This window comes from Cynocephalus volans, chromosome 6 (genome assembly GCF_027409185.1).
Source record: "Cynocephalus volans isolate mCynVol1 chromosome 6, mCynVol1.pri, whole genome shotgun sequence".
NCBI classification, from domain to species: Eukaryota; Metazoa; Chordata; class Mammalia; order Dermoptera; family Cynocephalidae; genus Cynocephalus; species Cynocephalus volans.
The window spans coordinates 113634664-113657373 of NC_084465.1; the positions used below are offsets into that span (position 1 = coordinate 113634664).

Here is a 22710-nt window from a genome sequence, read left to right on the forward strand (position 1 = left end):
ATTGTTCCATTTAAACTTTCTGGACAAGAGTTTTTCAAGTTATAATTTTGAATATATTTCTCCAATACTTCACTTTTTAGAATACATTCAGCTCACTTTTTATGAACTTTTGAAACTTTAAGGTGACCTCAAACTAAGGCAATTGTCATTTGTTTATATCCAATGGCCTCGAGTAGCTGGTTAAATATTATTAAAAAAAAATTCAGTGCCCCCCAAGAATATATTTTTCAGGAGATCTAAATTATTTATATAGCACTGAATAATTATAACATTCAGTCATAACTAGAATGAAGAGTTAGAACAAAACGTATTTTGCCTGATGGCTCTGTTTACCACCTATTCTTCCTCTATTCAATGACATGAGATTAAACCACACAAAATGGGACCAAGGCTCCATAGACTGAATGGGAACAGGACTGAGCACAAGTAAAAAGTTGATACTTAATAATTCTGTTTGAAAATACCAATTTTAAAAGGAGTCTTTAAGAAGAGATGCCTTTTAATAGTAAACTTTCTTTAAAAAAGAGAAAAAGGTCAATAAACTGCTTGTAACATAGAAATGAGCGATCACCAGAAAAAGAAAACATACATTTTTAAAGTTCATTTTATTTTAATTAATTAATTTTTGGCTGCTGGCCAGTATGGGGATCCAAACCCTTGGCCTTGGTGTTATAACACTGCGCTGTAATCAACTGAGTTAACTGGCCAGCCTGTATTAAAAGTTCAAATGGTATAGGGCCGGCCCATGGCTCACTTCATAGGGACGGCCGGTTAGCTCGCTTGGAGAGTGTGGTGCTGACAACACCAAGTCAAGGCTTAAGATCCCCTTACCGGTCATCTTTAAAAAAAAAAAAAAAACAGTTCAAATGGTAAAGGATCTTAATGTAATGCTAAGGGTCTTTGGCTATCATTTCCTTAAAGATCACTGTGGGGAGGTTGGAATTTGTTTTTATTTCCAGGCAGCTAGTGCTTTACTCAAATGCTACTAACAGGCAGGATTATTTGGACTTGAGCCCCAGAAACATTCACAGGATTCTTAGACTGAGGATCAAGAACACAGCTAGAATAACCAAAGGAAGAAACAACCCAAATGTTCACAATAAATGAATGACTAAACAAAATGTGGTATATCCATACAATGGAATATTATTTAGGCTTAAACAGGAATGAAACTCTGACACATGCTACAACCTGTATGAATCATGAAAACATGCTCAGTGAAATAAACCAGACAAAACAAGACAAATATTGTATGACTCCACTGAAATGAGGTACCCAGAATAAGCAAATTTATAGACACAGAAAGTAGTATAATGGTTACCAGAGTTCAGGGAGGGAGCAATGGAGAGTCACTGTTTAATAGGTACAGACTTGCAGTTTAGGATGATAAAAAGTTGGGGACAGATGGGCTGGCTGGTTAGCTCAGTTGGTTAGAGTGCAGCCTTATAATACCAAGGTTACAGGTTCGGATCGCCATACCAGACAGCTGCAAAAAAAAAAAAAGTTCTGAAGGCAGCCGGTGGCTCACTTTGGAGAGCGTGGTGCTGACAACACGAAGTCAAGGGTTAAGATCCCCTTACCAGTCATCTTTAAAAAACAAACAAAAAGGGGCTGCCCCGTGGCTCACTCGGGAGAGTGCGGTGCTGGTAACACCAAGGCCACGGGTTCGGATCCCATATAAGGATGGCTGGTTCGCTCACTGGCTGAGCGTGGTACTGACAACACCAAGTCAAGGGTTGAGATCCCCTTACCAGTCATCTTTAAAAAAAAAAAAAAAGGTTTTATTTATTTCTTTTTAATGCCACCTTTAGCAATTAAGGAACCAAGAACCAGTACTTAGCTATAACTTTTCACTAATATAACCTGAATGACACCAGGTCTTACACGTGTTTTAATCTTCCAGCACCCTATACACAAGCTTGAAATGAGCTCATTTTTAAGCTATTTATTTTCTTGGGTTCCAGAGAGCTTTTATATTTTTCTTTTTTTTTTCTTTTCTTTTCTTTTTTTTTAAAGATGACCGGTAAGGGGATCTTAACCCTTGACTTGGTGTTGTCAGCACCACACTCACCCAGTGAGCAACCGGCCATCCCTATATGGGATCCGAACCCGTGGCTTTGGTGTTATCAGCACCACACTCTCCCGAGTGAGCCACGGGCTGGCCCCGAGCTTTTCTATTTTTGACACTTCTCCGACCTTACTCTGTTGGGAGTCGTGGGACTTTTTAGATTAAGTATTAAGACCTGAGCAAACAGGTTGACAAACGTGACAAAAGGGAAGAAACTGGGCCGGCCCGTGGCTCACTCGGGAGAGTGTGGTGCTGATAACACCAAGACCACGGGTTCGGATCCTATATAGGGATGGCCGGTTAGCTCACTGGGTGAGTGTGGTGCTGACAACACCAAGTCAAGGGTTAAGATCCCCTTACCGGTCATCTTTTTTTTAAAAAAAAAAAAAAAGGGAAGAAACTGGAGAGGGTGGGAACAGCTTCAGAGGATGCACCCACCTCCAGGTCTGCTATTAGCGAGCACGAGTATCGCAGTCGTAACTACCTGACAAGTAGATAAAACTGGAATTAAGATCTAACACAGACCCTAATCTAGCCACTTTCTCCACCAAAACAAAAGAAAAACAGGAACTCCTCAGAAAGTGGTTGCACCTGGGGCCATGCTGCACGCTAAGCTGCTGGGGGAAGTTACTGGAAGAAGGTCCTTTATCCTTTGCTCTCCCTCAGGATCTCGCCTCGCTCAGGAAGCCGGGGGCGTGGAGAGAGAAAAGTGGAGACATCCTTCCCTGACCCGGGTCCACAGTCTGAACAAGTAACTTCACCACACGCAGCGACTGAAGGTCCCAGGCTGTGCGCAGAGGGCGAACACACGAGAAACCGGAGGAAGGCGCGGCAGGAGAACCCTGCGCACGCGCGCCCCTCCTCACAGGCTCCCTTTCTCCTCAGGGCGGGGCAAAGGCGGTCTGACTTTCCCGCCCTCTCGCCCCGCCCCCTGCGCCGCCCGCGGGAAGGCGTTGCCAAGGGGACCCAGCACCGCCTCCCCGCCCCGCCCCGCCTATGGCTGCACCGCCTGCCTGGTAGCCCGTGCGGACCTTGCGACGGCGACAGTGGGATCCCATGGAGCTTTCAAGAAACCCCGTGGGTACGACCAGGGATTGGTGGGGGCTGGGCCGCTGCAGGCATTTCTTTTGGCTGGGCGTCGTGTGCGACACGGTGGCGTGGCGGTGCTGTTCACCGGCGTCTTCGCCAACCTGGACTTCTACGACCCGCTGCTCTACCTGGGTTCCATCATCATCTTCCTCAGCCTCTTCTTGTGGGTCTCCTGGTACACCGGCAACATCGAGCTGCTTCCGGAAGAAGCCTTGAAGGGGAGCCCCCGGGCGCCCTTCCGCTCCGTGGTGGCATCCCTGCTCCGGAGCGTCAGCCACCGCTGCTCTTTGAGCTTCGGGAACTTCTCCGCCTCCTTTTTGCGGATCCCGCGACGGCGGTTTCGGCCGCGCCTCCAGAGGATCCTTCCAAGGACGGCTTCCCTGGTTATGACTGTCACGGGCCAGGTAGAGGAACAGCTGGGACAGGAGGACAAAGGCAAAGAGAGCGGCGACCCTCAAGACTTTTGCAAAGAGAATCGGGGCGCCAAGCCTGAAGGTGACAAAAGTTCAGAGGCAGTTGGCTCCCCAGGTCGACGACCACGGGCCCATCTGGTGTGGCCTGTGTTCCCTCTCCCTCTGGACCAGCCTCTGCCTTCCGCTGTCCTGGCCTCTGAGAGCCTGCCTGTAGTCTCCTAGCCATTTTTACTTGTAGGAGCCAGCCTGTCATTTCCGTGGCCCCGACAAGCCAGCCTCCAGTTACCCTTGCCTCCACGACCCAGCCTGTAGTCCCCATGGCCTCTGAGAGACACCTCCGAGTCCCTGTGGCCTCTGGAAGCCACCCTCTGGTTCTTGTGGCTTCAAAGAGCCATGTCCATGTCCCTCTTGCCTCACAGAGCCAGCTCCAGAATTTTCCTCGAGCCTCTCAAACTCAGCCTCCACCTGTTCTGGCTTCTGGAACCTGGGCTCTGGCCACCCAGGTTCCTCTGATGACTGTGGACCCGCAGGTCTCTCATGCCGTGCAGGACTTCCAGGACCTGCTTTCAACCCAGCAGGCCACCCAGAGCACCTCTTTAGTCCAGGCGATTGTTGTAAATCAGTCTTGGTGGCTGGAAGGGACAGGACTTCCGACCCACTTCACAAGCGGTTGTCGGGGATGTGGTCGCTGCGGCCTCTGCGGTCACCACGCTGGGCGCCTCGAGGACTGGGTGAGATGCGGGCCGCTGCCTTCTGCATGTCTGGGACCAGGTTGCGGGAATGCATCTGAAAAGGCCCGGGACAGAGCTAGTGGAGTGTGGCAGGGGCAGGGGGAGAGGGTCGTCTCGGGTTCCCGGGAATGAGCACATTCCCTTTACGTGAGTAGTGGAGTTGGGAGCGGTCTGGAAAAGTGAGTCTGTCCTCTGTTCCAGAGGCCCTCGTTCTCCCCACTGGGCTTCCTCTCAGCGTCCCAGGCCCGGGGCTCCTTTACTCCTCTTCCCTCCAGCTTCTTCGTCTGGATTTGGAAGGGGTTCCTGGGCTGTTTGGGTTATCAGCCGAATGCCTCACTGATTGCAAATTGATTCTTAAATTTTTTTGTTTGAAGTTTGTTGCGACTGGTATTGGTTTATCCCTCTTTATCTTGCTCCTCTGCTTTTAAAGTTCCTAACCCCCATAAAACACTTTGGGGTTTAACTTTCAGAGTCATTGGTGGGATGCTACGTTTTCCACTAACCTTCTCTGTTTAAACGAAGCCAACCTTGTAAAACACTTAGTATAATTTCGTTCACAATATTTATTGAGCTCCTATTTACTGTGTTAGACACTGGGGACAGTAGTCTATCCAAAGAGACTAAGGTCCCTCCTTGCAACAGAGGTTACAGTCTAGGGGGAAAGACAATAATAGGCCAATAAATAAATGAACAAGATGATTTCAGATAGTGATAAGTGCTGTAAAGAAATACAACCAGGTAATGGGGAAGGGTAGGGAGGGGATAAGTACTTCAGATTTCTGTGGGGAAGGCCTCTCTGACATTTGGGCTTCAACTTGAATGAAGACAGGAATCCAGCCATGTATAGATCTGGGAAAAGAGTGAACAGCAAGTGAAATAGGAATCAGCTTGGCAAGTGTGAAGAACAGAAAGGACACTTCTGTGGCTGCAGTAAAACAAGTGGTTGGAGATGAGGTCAGAGAGGCAGGCAGTGGACAGATTAATGCAGGCCCTAAAGACCACAGTAAGGAGTTTGGATTTTTATTCAAAGTGCAGCGTGAAGACACTTTTTGAAAGATCTTTAGGTTACTAAGTGAAGAATGGATCGTTGGGGGATAAGTGTGGTAGCAGGGAGACCCATTAAGAGGCCTTAGCAGTAGCCTAAGCACTGAACAATGTTGGTTCCGTAATTGTTGGCTATTATAGTTTTTATTATTCTCTGTCATGAATTTAATAGCTTGGTAATCTTGGTTCTACAGCGTTTTAGATATGCTTGCATGAGAGAATGATATCTTCAGTTTTCCCCCAAGAAAAACTAGTTCGATGGAACTGTGGCAGAAGTCTTGCTGAAGTACAAAAAGGTAAGACATTTGTTTTTTGTCAGTCAGAATACTATAGTTGTTATACTATAGGCTAGTAGATATAAAATGAATTTTAGATATCAATGTTGAAGTCAAATATTTAATACCATGATGTTGTCAGCTAAACTGCAGTAATAGTGTCCTTGCTGAGGTTTCACCTCTTCAAATGCTTTATTTACTAGTATTTTTTAAAAACTTTAGCAAGTGCTAGAATAAAAAACCATTAGAACATTTTATTTCTTAAGGAATTACCTAAGCATTACTTTGGACAATAAATCAGCTCTGTTAATAGAGGTTTTTGTTTGTTTTTGCATTAGTTTAGAAGTGATACTACTAAATCTTGGGCCAGCCCGTGGCTCACTCGGGAGAGTGCGGTGCTGATAACACCGAGGCCACGGGTTCGGATCCCATATAGGGATGGCCGGTTAGCTCACTGGGTGAGCGTGGTGCTGACAACACCAAGCCAAGGGTTAAGATCCCCTTACCGGTCATCTTTAAAAAAAAAAAAAAAAACAAAGAAGTGATACTACTAAATCTCAGCAGTAGAGGAAAAATGTAAATGCACATTTATATATAATATCCATTTATATCCACATGCATATATGAATGGATACTATCTTAGTTCCTCTTGAATTAGATCATTACAGAGATTTTTTCCTCGTGCTTCTTTAGAATTCTTAGGAGTATCAACTATCATATTCAAATGTCAGTACACAAGTATTGCTAAATATGAATGGCTTTTTAGTTGTCATTTTCTTTTTTCTAAGCCCCCTGGCTTCACTAACATGAAGTTTTAAAACTTTTCCAGTTATGAGTTTATAATTCACAATTGATATGTGTTACAAAGTTCCTTTTGTAATTTCATCAGATGTTAAAAGTCCTGCTGTTGATGTGTAACAGGAAACCAAAGCAAGCATAACTTTTTTTTTTTTTTTCCTTCTTCTTGTTAAGGGAGAAACAAATGATTTTGAGTTGTTGAAGAACCAGCTGTCAGATCCAGACCTAGGTAATTAATTTTGTGTTTGGTTATTAGCAAAGTTATTGCCACTTTGTACAGACATCATTTTGCACTTTTGGTCCTTTTTCTTCCTCCAGAACTTGTTCTCTCCATGATGCTTTTTTTTACCTTAATCCGGTAGTTCCCAGCCAGGGGCAGTTTTACACCCGAGGGGACATTTCACAATGGCTGGAGATATTTTTGGTTGTCATAACCAGGAGGGAGAAGTGCAACTGGCATCTAGAGAGCAGATGAGGAGAATGCTGCTGAACATCTTACAGTGCGCAGGTGGCCCCCACAACCAAGAATGATCCAGCCGCAAATGCCAGCAGTGCTGAGGCTGGCAAACCCTGCTCTACTCATTCCTTCCTACTACCTCTTTCCTATGTGCTTCATGGAACTCATGTCTCTCCAGTTCTAAAGCAAAGTAAAACAAAAAATACAACAAAAGGTGACTTAGCTCTATACTGCTACTCTTTCAGCATTTCCAAGTTCAAGAGATATAGTAGCAACTCAATACATTTTGTTTTCCTTTTCTTCCTTTACTGCCCAATTTTGGAAAGAATAGTCTTTTAATATGGCAGTGGTAGTCAGATTGCCTGAGATAAAATCCCAACTTCATTGTTATCCTGTGTGATCTCAATCAATTGTTTAACCACTCTGCCTCTGTTTTCTTCTCTATAAACCAGGTTTTTAAACAGAGATTTTTAAAGAGGATTAAATGAGTTAGTATATAAAAGCACTTAGAAGAGCCCCTGACCCAAAGTAAGGGCTTTGTAATTGCTAGCTGTTCTGTTCTTGCTGAAGGTCTGCGCTTTCTCATTTTTTCTTCACATTTAAGTCCACAGTTCTTATCACTGCTGTAATTACCCTGACAGAGGTTACCAGTGATTTGTTACATGCTGACTTCAGTGGACTCTTTAAAAAAGCCTCACAGGAATTCTTTGTAGTATTTGGCACTGTTAGCCACCCACTTCTTAAAACCTCCCCTTCAATGTCTCTGATCCTCCTGTCTGCAGATCGATTATCTCTAATCACCCTTTTGATAGGTTCTTAAATTTGGTGTTGATTGGGTTTTCAAACTCAACCCTTTTCTCACTCCACAGATTCTTCCTGTGTGATCTCCTTGCGCCCTAGTGGCTTTGAAATCTGTGTCCTGATAACTCCCAAATTTGTATCTATAACAGATTGTTGTTGTGGGCTTCAGACTTGCTTCTTAACTACATGCTAGATGTATTTGCCCAGAATTGTTACAGATGCTCCAAATTTAGCATGTCTTAAAACAAACTCATTATCTCTTTCCTAAACCCCTCCTTCTGCAGCCTTCTTTATGTGCTTAACTGTTTATTGCTTACCCAGTTCTTGAGCTAGGAACCATGAAGTTTTTCCAGACTTTCTCACTTCTCATATCTGTTCATTTATCAAGTCCTTTGGGAAAAAAATTCCTTCACGTTTTCCCATTTTGCTGGTGCTCTCTTGTCTGAATTCTTCCAGTAACCTCTTTAGTGTTCTCTAGGTTCTTGTCCTCTTCTGTCTCAACCCTCTCCGCCAACCAAACTTATCCTCAACAGTGTAGCCTGACTCATCTCTCTAAAGCACATGCCAAGCATGTCATTCCCCTACTAAAAAAACATTGTACCTATGAAAGAATAAAGGACCAGGTTCTTAGCAAGGCCTGCAACATTTTTTTCTGTATTCAGTCTCGCTAGATACTTTATTCCCTGAATCTGCCACTTCTCATCTTTATGCATGTATATTTTCTTTCTGTATCCATTTACTTGCCACTTATTTGAGCATGGGCTCTGGCTACATTACTCGCTATGTGGCCAAGGGCAATTTACTGCACTTCTTGGCTTCAGTGTCCTTATCTACAGAATGAGTATGAATACTAGTACCCACCTCATAGAATGGTTGTAAGGATCAAATGAGTTAATAATGTATGTTAGAATAGTGCCCTGCACACAATAAGTGCTATATTAGAGTTAGCTATTATATTACTGTTGTTACTGTGATCTACAAAACTCCTACTCTCTTTGAGACCCAGCTGAAATGTTATCTTCTTTAATGAAGCTTTCTCTGGTTCTCTCTAAGCACATGGTTGTTCCTTCATTCAGTCCTTTCCCACACTTCCAGCAGATCTTTCTAATTCCACATCTGGCCTGCAAGGCCCTCCATGATCCATCTGGTTCTTTTTTGCGCCCCATATCGATCTGTTGTCTTCCTGGCCATATATAGTTCAGCCTAACTGAACTACCTTCAGTTTTCTGGAAACATGCTTTTCCCTTTGTAAGAAACATAACCCCCAGAAATTACTCACTCGGTTACTGTTTAAAGACAAGTGAAGCATCATTTTCTCTTTAAAGCTTTTCCAGATCCCTGCCTTCTTTCACAGGTACAAAGAGCCACTTTCTTTGTGTTCCACTGCATTTTATATGAGCGATTCTCATCCTTGGTATCTTGTCATACTAGCAATCACACCAGTTGGGTCTCTCTTAGTTCAGAGAAGTGTTGCAAGTAGTTTGCTTTTAATAATATTTCAGTACTAAAGCACCAAAGTCTATGACTGGTTTACTTTTTATTTTTATTTATTTATTTATTTATTCATTTTCTTACTCTTTTTTTTTTAAAAATTATTATTATTATTATTATTTTATTATTATTTTTTTTAAATTTTATTTTGTCGATATACATTGTGGCTGATTATTGCTCCCCATAGACTGGTTTACTTTTTAAAATGGAGTTTAAATGTTATCCTTGTAATTTTGTTGCACTTTCTTTTAGCGTAAGAGGGATAGAATAACTCTTACTCATCTTTATTTGCATATAACTTAGCTTGTCTTTTCTGTGCTGCAAGCCTCAGTGAACTACATGAATGTTGTTCTTAAGGGTTGTGGACATTATAGGGCCAGCCCATGGCTCACTTGGGAGAGCGTGGTGCTGACAACAAGTCAAGGGTTAAGATCCTGTTACCAGTCATTTAAAAAAAAAAAAAAAAGGGTTGTGGACATTATGAATTTACCACAGTGCCCTGTATCACGTGGCGCTGGGTGTGTGTCTCTGCGTGTGTGTGTTCTCCTGGTGGTGTCGTTGCGTGTATCTGCAGTGTGGGTCTGTGTGTGAGCCTGTCCATGAGCCATAGACCTGAGTGCTCTGGTGAATTCGGGGGTGGTCTGCTTGTGTGTCTCTGTGCTTGTAGTGTCTGTATATTTCCCTGTGAGCACATATGTCTGTGCACCCCAGCATCAGGCAGATACTGATGGGACCTCTCCATTGGTGACCCCTAGGGGTAGGTGAGAAGGGGACACTATGTACTTCTATTCTCAGGCTGGGCCCCTTCTGCCCCTGCTCCTCCCAGCCTCTGGTGGCCCCCTGGTGGTCCTGCCTCAGCCCCCAAGGATGTGGAGTGATGCTCAATTCACAGGACCTCAGACCAGGGTGGTGGGGAAGGCTTCAGGTCCAGGGGTTATACTGAGAGATGGGGGGTATCTGGGGAGGACTCTGGGCTGGGGTCAGTCCTGGGCCCTGGGAGGGGAGTGAGTGGAGATTTCTAGGGAGGGCTGGAGGACAGAGCTCCTGAGTCCCTGAGAAGGTATGAGTGTGTGGGGCGCCCATGGAGAGAGCTTGGGGGGCAGGAGGATGGAGAGGGCTCTGAGGTCCCTGGGCAGAGCTAGGGGAGTCCTGTGGGACTCCTGAGTCTCCAGAGGCTGGGTCCCTCACTCACCCATGACAGGTTTAGGCTGGAACACAGGAGCAGCAGCAGCATTATTGGGGGACACAAAGGCAGAGGGACCATTGCAAGGGGGTAGATAGGGGATGGTCTGGCAGGTAAGTATAGTCACCAAGCCAGGGATGACCACCCTAGATGCACCCCAGCCCCAAGAGGCTCTCCCAGGGTCTCACCCTTCTGCAGGGCCTGGGCAGAGACTAGGTGCCTGGAGCCATGCCTACTGCCCCCTCTGGACCTCTGTGTCCTGGCTATTGAATGGATGCTCAGGGCTACTCCAGGGTGCTGGGGCCAGAAAAGAGAATGTGGCCTCAGTGTATCTCAGATTGGGGATTAAGGAGAATTGCAGAGCAAAGGCATTGAGCCTGGTGAGGAAATGGGGAGCAGAGGTTCCAGCAGAGACATGATGGACATGTAGCATGAACAAGAAAGAAACCTTCATTTCTATAAACCTTCGCTGTTTGAGGCTGATTGCTACCTATGTAATATCCAGCCCACCCTCACTGGTATCCACCATCTCTTCTGCTCTCTATGAGGCAGCCTAGTCTACTGTTGAGAGCATGAGCTTTGTTGTCAGACACACATGGGTTTGAGTTCCAGCTCTGCCTGTTATTACCTGTAAGCTCAGGCAGTTTACTTTGAGTCTCTGAGACTCATTTTGGTCTCTGTAAAATGAGTTGCTTATACCATCACAAGTTGTGGAGAGGATTGGATAAAATAGTATCACATGTGGAGCACTGAGTGCAGGACTGGGCACAGGTAGTAAGTGCTCAGTAAACGTTAGCCACGTAGCTTTGTAATATGCACTGATTGTAAACATTCAGACAATGCAGCAAAGTACTACGAAGGAAGAAAATGTTAACTTTTGACATATGTATCTCTTCACACTTTATTTTTAAACAAATAGAATACTATTATGTATATTCTCTCAACACCTGCTTTTATCTTAATAATATATGTTGAGATATTTTTATGTCAAAAATAAAAATTCTGTACCATTTTCAATTACTGGATGAGAGTCAATTTCATGAATAATCATTAATCTATTATTCAAAAGTTTTGTAGGTTGTACACAACATTTAAAACAAATGAAGTAGGGCCGGCCTGTGGCTCACTTGGGAGAGTGTGGTGCTCATAACACCAAGGCTGTGGGTTTGGATCCCATAGAGGGATGGCCGGTTAGCTGACTTGGAGAGCGTGGTGCTGACAACACCAAGTCAAGGGTTAAGATCCCCTTACTGGTCATCTTTGAAAAACAAAAACAAAAAACAAACAAACAAACAAAAAATAAATGAAGTAAACATCAAAATGTATTATAAGGTGTAAGGATAAATATCATTCTCTTAACTTTTCTTTGTTATATGTATGTATATGTGTATTGGGTTGCAAAACAATGTATTTGTTCTTGCATGATTCTTACTATGAATCATGTTTTAAAAAGTTTGGAAGCTGCTAATTTGAATTTCTTTTTCAAATTTTGCAGGAATTTATATATTTATATTTACATAACTGTTTTGAGTATCTTTGGACACTTGTCTGATTTTCTTCTATAGGCTAACATGACAGCAATGGAGTCCTTTTGAGTTCCTGACACAGAATAAAGGTTCCCGTCTGATTAGGTGGGCTCCACTCCATTCCTAAGCCACTGGAATAGAATAAAGAACCTTGAAAGAAACCTTCCCTTATAGTGTCAATTAATTTTTTTTTTGCAACTGGCCAGTATGGGGATTCAAACCCTTGACCTTGATATTAGCAGCACCACACTCTCCCACATGAGCTAACTGGCCAGCCCTAGTGTCAATTAATTTTTGAGAAAGGTGTTAAGACCATTCCATGGGGAAAGTACAGTCTTTTCAACAAATGATGCTGAGAATCTTGCATGTTCACTTGTAAAAGAATGAAATTACACCACATATAAAAATTAACTCAGAATGGACCAGAAACCGACTGGTGGGAATGTGGAATGGTGCACCCACTTTGGAAAACAGGCAGTTTTGCAAAAAATGAAACAGAATAACCATATAATCCAGCAGTTCCACTTCCAGGTATATAACCCAAAGCAGTGGAAAAAGTGACATGAACAGAAACTTGAACACCAATGTTCATGGCAACATTATTCACAAGATTCAAAAGGTGAGAACAACCTAAATGCCCATCAAGACATGACCAGATACAGAATATTTTGTATATACATACAATGGAATATTATCCAGACTTAAAAAGGAATGACGTTTTGTTACATGCAATAACATGGATGAACGTTAAAATCAATATGTTAAGTGAAATAGCCAGACATGAAAGGGCAAATATTGTATGATTTCACTCATATGTGATACCTAAAACAGGCAAATTCGTAGACTCAAAAAGTAGAGTGGCCAGGTGCTGGGGGTAGTAGGAGTGGGATGTTATTGTTTAACGGGTACAGAGTTTCTGTGTAGGGTGGTAAAATTTTTCTGGAGATGGATAATGGTGATGGTTGCCCCACACTGTGAATTTACTTAAAGCCACTGAATTGAACACTCGAAAATAGTGAAAAAAGTAGATTTTATGTTACAGTTTACCTCAATAAATAAAAAAAAGACAAGTCTCAATGGCAGAGTATCAACATTTCACTGTAATGAGAGCATCTGAAATCAGGGATATAGGTGTGGGCATAGGTGGGAACATCTTTAGAAAATAAAGTACATCTTGCCCCAACCTCCGCAAATGCCATTACTTTGGACACCCCATTCAGTTTAACCAGAATCTCTGCAATCGGATCCAAGCATCAATATTTTTATAACCCCCCTGAAATAATTCTAACATGCAAGCAGCTTTGAGAACCACACACATAAATGGCATATACATACAAAAGAATATAATTTCCCTTTTATCCAACCTTAAAGTTGTGCTGCTGAGAATTAAGGTTAAGGCCCGCATGTTTGGTTTCGGGCAATAGCATCACAAGAGCAGCAGTGCCTCCTGGGGACCATAGTGTGAGGACAGCAGTGACACCATGAAAACTTCCACTGACAGTGTCTTTGGAAAAAGGAGATGGAGTCTGAGATTGATTTCAGGATCTGGATGCTCTTCCATGGCCAATCTTGGAAGCCAATCTTGGAATGTCCTCTTTGTGGTCACTATTGATCTGCCAGGCCTAGAATTTGTTTGACCAAGAGTTACAGCAAGTTTCCTGACAGCCCATCCCAATTTTATGTAATCCCTGGATTTCTCACTTAGGGTTCAGGGTCCAAAAGATATGGGTTGGATCCTGGTTGACATGGAGAAGACGCATAACAACTCCGATCTGCAGTTTTTCCCTGTGTAAAGTAGAAATAATAGAGCTCCATGCGGGCTCAGTGAGAATAAGTGACTAGTTCACACCCTGTTGCTGGTAACTGGAATATAGGCCCATTCAAGGCCTATATTCTTAACTACACGAGATCATTAGAACCCAAGTCTGGTGGTTCAGAAGTAAGTCTTCTTTCTACCCCATAGGTTAGCCCATTAGTCCTAGATAGTTTAGGACAAGAAGGGATCTGGGAAAAACCTGTGAGTTTTGAGTTTAGTTAAAACAGGCTTCACTGAGTTGAATCAAATAAAGGAAGATCAGGAGAAGTGTCAGAATGCAGAGTTCCCTGCAGGGATTCTTAGGGCCAGGACAGCGGCAGATGGGGTGCCATTATCTCAGCACATGAAGAGTCCTATAGGCCTGGTGGGCTTGATCCTGATGCCAATGTTTCCTCCAGTGTTGGGCAGTAGGATGTTGCCCTCATCGTCAATGATCTAGAGCAAGAGGCCTATGAATCCCACCCCGCAAGATTCCCCAGACCTTCTGTTCCATGCTAGCATTGTGTGGCTCATTCACAGGACCCCAGTGGGGATAAATGGAGATAGTAATGCAGGAACCGGGTCAGAAAATAGACTAAGACTGTTAAGTCTTTGAAATCAGCAAATATGAAACTCAGGTCAAGGGTCCGTTTGTTTTATGGGTATGTAGATATCACCAATGTGTCTGCAAACTAGAAAACATTGATCAAGAAAAAAAAGAAGCACCAGTTGGTAGAGCTGCCAGTGCTACCTCCAGATATTCTTTCCCATTCATTGTGTGTGATGCCTCTGGTTGCCCTGGTGATCTGCTTAGTGCCCATGAAAATGCAGTTCTCAACTGAAACCTGCATAGGAAATCAGAGAAAAAATAGAGAGGAGGAATAATGACTAGTCAGAGAATAGTGGCTGGTTCTGCCATCTGGTGTCACACAATGATTCAATCCCTAACCGCTCCCTGCCAAAACCTTAAGACCAGACTTGCATGTCAAAGAATGTGATGGCCTGGCTTGATCTTCAATCCCCGGAGGACACCGCAGCATATTCCTTGTTCACAAAAGAAGGGGGATTGGGGTTGGCCATGGAGTCCAGGCTCAGCTCACAGCAGCAAGAGTCACACACAGCCTCCCCTGCTCATGCATGTCATTTGATGCTGCACAAAGAGCCCTTGTGGGGAAGCTGGAAGGCCTGGATCCCAGGCTCAAGGCGTTGACCCAACTCTACTTAGCAGACTTTGCTGCACTCAACATGGGCTGGGCATGAGTTAGGTGCGGGGTCTACAGAGTCCAGTGCGGCAACAGAGAATGAGGAAAAGGAGTAACTCCTGGGGCGTGGGCATACAATGTAGGGAATGCAGTATCCACTGTATGCCAGGCATATGCCAGTTCACTAGGGGAAGGCCACGAGTCTGCTTAACAAATACTTGGGGCCCTTGAACAGTGAAAGGAATCTGCCTCAACTCTATCTCAGGCTGTGCTGGGATGGTTTAGATTGTTTGTGTTGTTCTCTCTGCTAGCTCTGCTCCAACGTCATTTGTCTTCCAGAAGAACTTTATTCCTCCTTTATGGTTCTCCCAGATATCATTCTTTCTACAGCTGAGTGTTTTACAGACCCAGGTTTGAACCTTGACCCCACCACACACTAACTGTACCAATCAATTTCTCTTGATCTCCTCCTTCATTACAAGGACATAATTGTAACACCTCACAGAGTGCTTGTGAGTGAGTGCATAGCGCAAAGCACACACCAAGTGTTCAATGAATGACAACTACCAGCTGTCACTCAGGCCCCAAGAAGAGTCAGTTGGAAGATTCCCCTTCTGTAATATTTCCCCCTACTTCTATTGTAGACCACAAGGTATTATAATTATTTTTGCTTGTCTGTTTTCCTTGGTAGATAACAAGAATAGAGATCATCCTATTCACCTCTGAGGTCCCAGCAGCTGGCACAATACCTCTCTAAAAACAATGATGACCACAGTAACTGCAGAGTGAACAGATACTATGGGCTGAACACTGGCTAAGGTCATGAAAAATGTTGCACAGATGAGTGAGTAGGTGTGAAAGTACTTTGAGAAATAAAGCACCGTGTATTGTTGCAAATTGTTTGCAAAAAAAAAAAAAAAAAAAGAGAGACAAGTATATCAATTGGAAAGAAAAAGTCATTTTGTTACAGGGCCCAAGATGGCATTCCTCTGTTAGCTCCAGGAATAACGCGGAGGTGGGTGAAAGCAGGACTCTCCAGCATTGGAAATGAATTTAAAATGTGTTGGATTTGTCAGCACCACGCTCAGCCAGTGAGCGAACCGGCCATCCGTATATGGGATCCGAACCCGGGGCCTTGGTGTTATCAGCACCGCACTCTCCCGAGTGAGCCACGGGCTGGCCCCTGCATGTTTGTTTTTAACACTGAAGTCTTCTATAGGTGTTCCGTAGTGTGGCAAAAAGAGCTTAGATTTTTTAGACAGAAGTGGAGCATCCTGGCTCCATCTCTTACGTACACTTCTCATTTTATTCTCACATCTCTGAGTGGCATATGGTTTAACTCCCATTTTACAGAGAAAACTGAGATCCAGAGAGCTTAAGGCACTTATCCAAGGTCATACTTCAAGGACATGGATGAACCTTGTCTATCTGACTGCAAAGTCTGCTTTTTAGTCTCAGTTATCCTCAGCCACTTTCATAAGTTTTACCATATCCACTAACAGTAGTATAATATTGTATCTACTAACAGTATATTCTGCCTCACGTTTTTTCTTTAAACACGCTCATCTTAAAATTAACACAAATAAATTCCTTTACTCTCCTACTATAAGTGAAAAGTTAGTATCATGTAACATGAATAAAAGATAACCATAAAATACAGAGAGAGACACAACAGACTGATAAAGTAGAAAGCATATACACAGAGACACACAAAGAAAGCAGGATTATCGTATTCAATTCTGGGCATCTGCTCTGATCTGTTAGGATCTTTGAGCCTGAGCTCTACTACACTCTCCTTATTGCAAAGGGAAGTGCATGAGAGTGAGAGAAATATTAAAGACAAAGTAGCGGCAAAACAAGACTTGCTGCTTCACTTGATCAGAACAAGTGGAAAGGAGTCCAAAGTGGGCGTATGTGTCTCACTGTGTGATTTGGGATCAGGAATGTGAGACACCTCAGGGCAAGGCTGTCTATAGTTCATAACACTTGGTCATAATTTTTTTCCCCTAAGGCTTCCATGCTAACAGTGTAAATTTTAGGTCTTGCAAAATTCCCAGGTCGAAATGTCCAAATCAACATGTCTTATAGCCTTAAGTCTCATTGGGACACCCAAGGGCAGCCTGGGATGCCCAAGATGGACACTGGGACAGAGCAAGCTTCACTTTTTCCAGTTGACTCCACATGTTTAGCAAAGTCATGTGCAAAGTTGAAGTATTCAGGCACCAGCTGCCTCCCCAGGCTAATGGCTTCCCAGGTGGCCACGATCTTCTGAGTGACAGGTAGAGATAGTGTCTGCCCATGAGATCCGCAGAATTCCCAGGAGCTCCTCAGTGCCTGGGGAACCAAACCTCTCAGCCATAGGTCCATGTTCTCTGTCGCCTCCGTCCTGTCACCAAAGAGAGGAGACTGGGCATCGTCCTGAATTCTGGGCTTTGGGAGGAAACCTGAAGCTGGGGAGGAGCCTGTGGTCAGCCCTGATGGTGACCGTGGTACATACTGACTTGTAGAACAGAGTCTTGGCCTTCAGTCTCAGACTGGCTGTGCGATGTTGGTTATTTCTCTTCTCTAAACCTCAGGCCTATCCCTTCTACCTTTCACTGCCTGTGGGGCTCTGTGGGCCTGAGGTCAGTAACTCAGAGCCCACTTCTCGAAGTTTAGTCCTTCAGCGGGAATTCCTCTAATATCCCTGGACCAATCCTGAACTAGCCTGACAAAGCCTAAGAAAGCTCTTGGTCAGCATTGTCCACTAGAAATATAATGTGAACAACACATGTAATTTACAATATTGTAGTACTTTAAGTACTTTTATTCTAGTGAGAAAAAGGTGAAATTAATTATAATAATACATCTTATGTAACTAGATATATAAAAAGATTATTCCAACATGTAATTAATATACAAAGAAATTATTGAAGAGATATTTTACGTCCCATTTTTGGTACCAAGTCCTCGAAGACCGATGTGTATTTCAGATTTACGAGCACATCTCAATTTGGACTAGCTGCATTTCCGGTGCTCAGCAGCTGCAGATGGCTAGTGGCCCTGTATCGCATGGTGCCCTTTCAGTGTCTTGCTACTGACAGCGAGCATGGTCTTTAGAGCAGCAGCAGCAGCAGCACCACCTGGAGCTCGCTGCAACGGCGGAAGCCCCACCCTGCCCCACACCTGTGGAATCAACATCTGCACATTAGTTAAGGGGATCCCCAGATGCGTCCTAGACACATTAGGGCTGCGTCCCCAGTTTCAGTTCTCTTCTGCCATGTACCTCTTGGTAGTAATAACGATAGAATATGGTAATAAAAACCAACAATAATAATGTTTCCCAACAAGAAAAACAGCAACAACTCTCATCTCTCGAAAGCTTACTGTGTACCAAGCACTTTGAAAGGGCTTCATTAAATCCTTGTAACAACTCTATGTTGTAAATGTTATTTTCTTTATTTTACGAATAAAGAAAGTGAGGCTTGGATGAAAAAAGTGACTTCCAGGTCTCACCTCCAAGAAAGGCGCAGGCTCCACCTTTCGCTGCTGCCACCAACCCTGAGACTATGGCCTCAGGAACTCCCTTTCTGTGATCCTCTCCAAACTCTTCACCTCTCCTGAACTCTGTCCCAAGCCTTTTCCTCTGCCTCGCACTCCTGGATTCCCCAGGCCCCATGGCAGCTGATAAATAAAATCCCCAGTCCTACTTCCCAAGTTCTCAAGGCTATTTCAGGCCATGCCCCTCTTGGCTTCATCACTAAAGGCTTCAGGGGCAGCTGACACTGGAAGAATTTCTTGTCCTTGAACCCAGGAAATGCAAAAGGCATCTGTGTTCTGCTTTGGCTAAGCAGCAGGCCTGAAAGCCTGTAAACATTTGGTTTCCTTAGAACCCCGGTGAAGTTGCTGGCTCTGCCTCCCACAGAAAGCTCTGGCCCAAACACAGCCAAGAGAGGGCAGAGCCAGAAGCCAGCAGAGGACACAGTGACTTCAACTGGTCTGTGCACTTTGAGGCAATGAGAGTGGCCCCTTGCCAAGTTTTTCTCAGGGATCACAGTGGCTAAGAGATTAAACTGCAACTCCTTTGCCCCCAACTGGTGGATGTGTTTCCCCCAAATTCAGGTCAACACCTATTCTGAAAAGAGAACAGGAATTTTACTATGTTTTAACAGAAAGGATACAATAGTGATAATAATATAAGTCAGACCTTCACCTTTTTCTGCTCAAACCGCCCCAGTACGTAGAGATAGAAAATAGATGAGTGGTTGCCTGGGGCTAGGTATGTGACCAGGAAGTGGCTTCAGGGGAACGAGAGATTTCTTTGAGGTGATGGATTGTTTTGAATTTGGATTGTGGTCATGACTGCACAACTCTGTAAATTTACTACCAAAAAAATTAATAATTACACAGTGCCTAAATAAAGCTGTCATCCTACAGCTCCCTGTTTCACTCAGAGTGAAAGTCGAAGTTCTGACAACAGCCTACAAGGTCCCACACAATTTCCTGTGATCTTCCTCTGCTCACCAGGCTCACTCTCTCACTCTGCTCCAGCAGCACTGGTCTCCTTGCTGTTTATTCTCTGAAGTTCTGGCTCACAGTGGGCTGCGGGTAAACTGTGAACAATAGCTAAAAGTGTCCTGACTTGTAGTATTTGCCAGTGCCTGCAGTATAACCACTCCCACCACGACCAACTTCAAGTTCCCGAGGTTTTAACCTGCGTGCAAGGTCCATGAACACTGGCAGTTGTCTCTTGTGTGCCCCTGCAAACTGCCCCAGCAGGGCACAGCTTGCTGGTCTCTGTGCCAAGACTGTCCCTCCCACATGGTTCACCACCTTTCTACCTTCAGGTCTTGACTCAGTGTGCCTCGGTGACCACTTTAACTAAAACTAGAAGCGTCTCCATCTGACATCTCCTACCCTCTGTTCCCTGCCTGATTTTCCTCCTTAGCATTGACCACTTTCTAACATTCAATATTTTTTTTTTTTTTTTTTTTTAGAAAGATGACCAGTAAGGGGATCTTAACCCTGACTTGGTGTTGTCAGCACCATGCTCAGCCAGTGAGTGAACCGGCCATCCCTATATGGGATCCGAACCCGAGGCCTTGGTGTTATCAGCACCACACTCTCCCGAGTGAGCCACGGGCCGGCCCTAACATTCAATATTTTTAATTCACGCTATTACTATCTGTCACCTCTCCCCTCCATACACACACACTAGGACATAAACTCCACAAGGACAGATTTTGGGCTGTTTGTACTACCGTATCCCCAGCACTCAGAACAGTGCCTGCAGCATCGGGAGAGTTCAATAAATGTTTGTTGAGTCAATGAGTAGTAAGTAACTAATATTTAGTGAACATTTTCTATCTGCCAGACATGGTGCTGAGACCTTCCACGTGCAACAAATATACATTGATTTCTGACAGTCTGGGCACAAAGTGTGTGTGTGTGTTGTTGTTGTTTTATTTTTCCAGAATCAAACCAAACCTGGTGAAGTTCCCAGTCACCACGACCTGTGGGAACTTCAGGTTGGTTTAATCTTCACAGCCTCGGGCTGGCCCATGGCTCACTTGGGAGAGTGTGGTGCTGATAGCACCAAGGCCATGGGTTCCGATCCCTATATAGGGATGGCTGGTTAGCTCATTTGGGAAAGTGTGGTGCTGATAACACCAAATCAAGTGTTAAGCTCTGATGGAGTTTGGATGTGTTGTCCCCTCCAAAACTCATGTGGAAATTTGATCCCCAATGTGGCAGTGTTGGAAACTGAGTGAGTCATGGGGGCGGATCCCTCATGAATGGATTAATGCTCTCCCTGGGGGAGGGAGGATTAATGAGTGAGTTCTCGCTCTATTAGTTCCCGCAAGAGCCCGTTGCTTAAAAAAGACCCTGGCACCTTCTCTCTCTCTCTTGCCTCTCTCTCTTGCTTCCTCTCGCCATGTGATCTGCTTGTACCCGCAACTGCCTGCCACTTTCCTCCATGAGTAGAAGCAGCCTGAGGCCTGTGCCAGATGCAGCTGTCCCAGAATCGTAAGCCAAATAAACCTCTTTTCCTTATAAATTACCCAGTCTCAGTCTTCTGTTATAGCAACACAAAACGGACTAAAACAAGCTCCCCTTACCGGTCATCTTTAAAAAATAAATAAATAAATAAATTCTTCACAGCCTCTTCCTTATCCCTAGAATTGGACCAAAGTCCCCCTGATGGAGGAGGGACATGGATGTCCCATTGACAGGATGCTTAGGCATCGATTGCCTGTCTCTGCAGTAACTCAGCATCACACTGGGGATGTACCCCTCTCTGTGCTTTGTTCCCCTGTAGCTCTGTCTCACCAAGGGAGGCCATTGTTGCCAGGCCAGTGTGGCCCATTTCCACGTGATCAGCTCCTCCCCTCCCTGCCAAGCTTGACCACAGGGAATCATCCTCTTGGCCCTCAAGTCTCACTTGCTTGGTACCCAGTCTTCCACTGGGTTTCAGGGAAGAAACTCATCTCTGAATGTCCAGCCAGATCTAAAGATACCATCTCTATCTCAGAGAGGTGGATGGACTGCCTGCCTGTTCTTTAGGCAATCTGGTCTCAATATCACCACTGTCCATCAGTATTTAACAAAACCTGGGCAGCAGACAGCTGAAGGCTGAGAGCTCTGACTATAACAAGGACGATACTGATAATGTTAACTGCCTTTCGTGTATTCACTCAACAAATATTTCTTGAGCACCTGTTACTTGCTGGGCAAAGTAAATTATATGGAATTTGGAAGGTGATTAATGCTAGCAAGAAAAATAAAGGCTGGAAAGAGGGTAAGGAAGACCTGAGAGGGGGATGGGGCAGTTACAGTTTTGAACAAAGTGGTCAGGAAAGGCCCAACTGTGAATGTCACGTTTGAGCAAAGCCTTGAAGGAGCTAAGAGGGTGAACCTTGAGTCTCCCTGGTGAAGAGCTTCCCTGGAAGAGGAACCTACAAGTGCAGAGGCCCTGATGTGAGACCGTGACCGTTGTATTTGAGGACTGGCCAGGAGGCCAATGTGGCTGGAGCAGAGGGAGCCAAGAAAGAGTACTAGGAGATGTGGCCGGATGGGCAAGGGTGTTTCCTGCCTCCCAGATTTTACACTGTTCACTTTGCATATATCATCCTATTTAACTCTCACAGCACTCTTGTGAGTTGCATGCCATTTCACAGGAGAGGAAACTGAGCCCCCGAAAGAGGAGGTGACACGCTCAAGGCCACACAGGTGCTTAGGACAGAGCTGGGATCCCAACTCCAATCTACAGACACTGAGTCAGGCCCTTCTGTGACCCACCCAGTGCTCCACAGTAAGCTATGTTTCTGGCCTTGCCTGCAAATGCCAGCCCCTGCTGTCCTCGCAGCAGGGGTTGCTGGGCAGGGTCACCTGTTACTCAACAATGGCCCATTCTTCTCCAGGGTCATCCCTGGTCCTCCAGAACCCCAGAACTCAGAACATTGCTCCTGAGGCTGCTGTGGTCTCAGTGTGCCCAGCAAGGGACTTCATTTCTGTCTCTGGATTTCTTTGGAACACCTGGCTGCCTCCAGGTCTGCTCTGATCACCAGGGGAAGCCAGGAGTCTGCTCTGTGGGCCACGACTTCCCTTCTGAGTGCCTTGGAGTTTGCTGCCCCAACCCCAGCTCAGCCCCGGCTTCCCACAGGTATGAACTTCACTGAAAATCTCAAATCTGACCCACAGGCCCTGCCCTGTCAGCCTTCCCTGTGCTAGGTGTCAAAAATTTAAGTGTGGATTTGCTATAGATGGCTACACACTAGGATCCACTAGAAGGCTTTAAAAAAAAATGATACCCAGGCTCACCCCATCTTAGACCAATTAAATTAGAACCTACTGGGTT

General features: G+C 44.7%; 1 protein-coding gene across 1 annotated transcript in view; it reads left to right on the forward strand.

The window, feature by feature from the left end:
* The first annotated feature begins 4212 nt into the window (after positions 1-4212).
* Positions 4213-22710, forward strand: part of LOC134380763 (protein disulfide-isomerase-like protein of the testis) — a 52983-nt gene continuing 34485 nt past the window's right edge. Inside the window, exons 1-3 of the mRNA XM_063100894.1 lie at positions 4213-4301; positions 5540-5641; positions 6593-6647. The gene's annotated coding sequence lies outside the window, so the exon portion shown is untranslated. The remainder of the gene's footprint in view (positions 4302-5539; positions 5642-6592; positions 6648-22710) is intronic.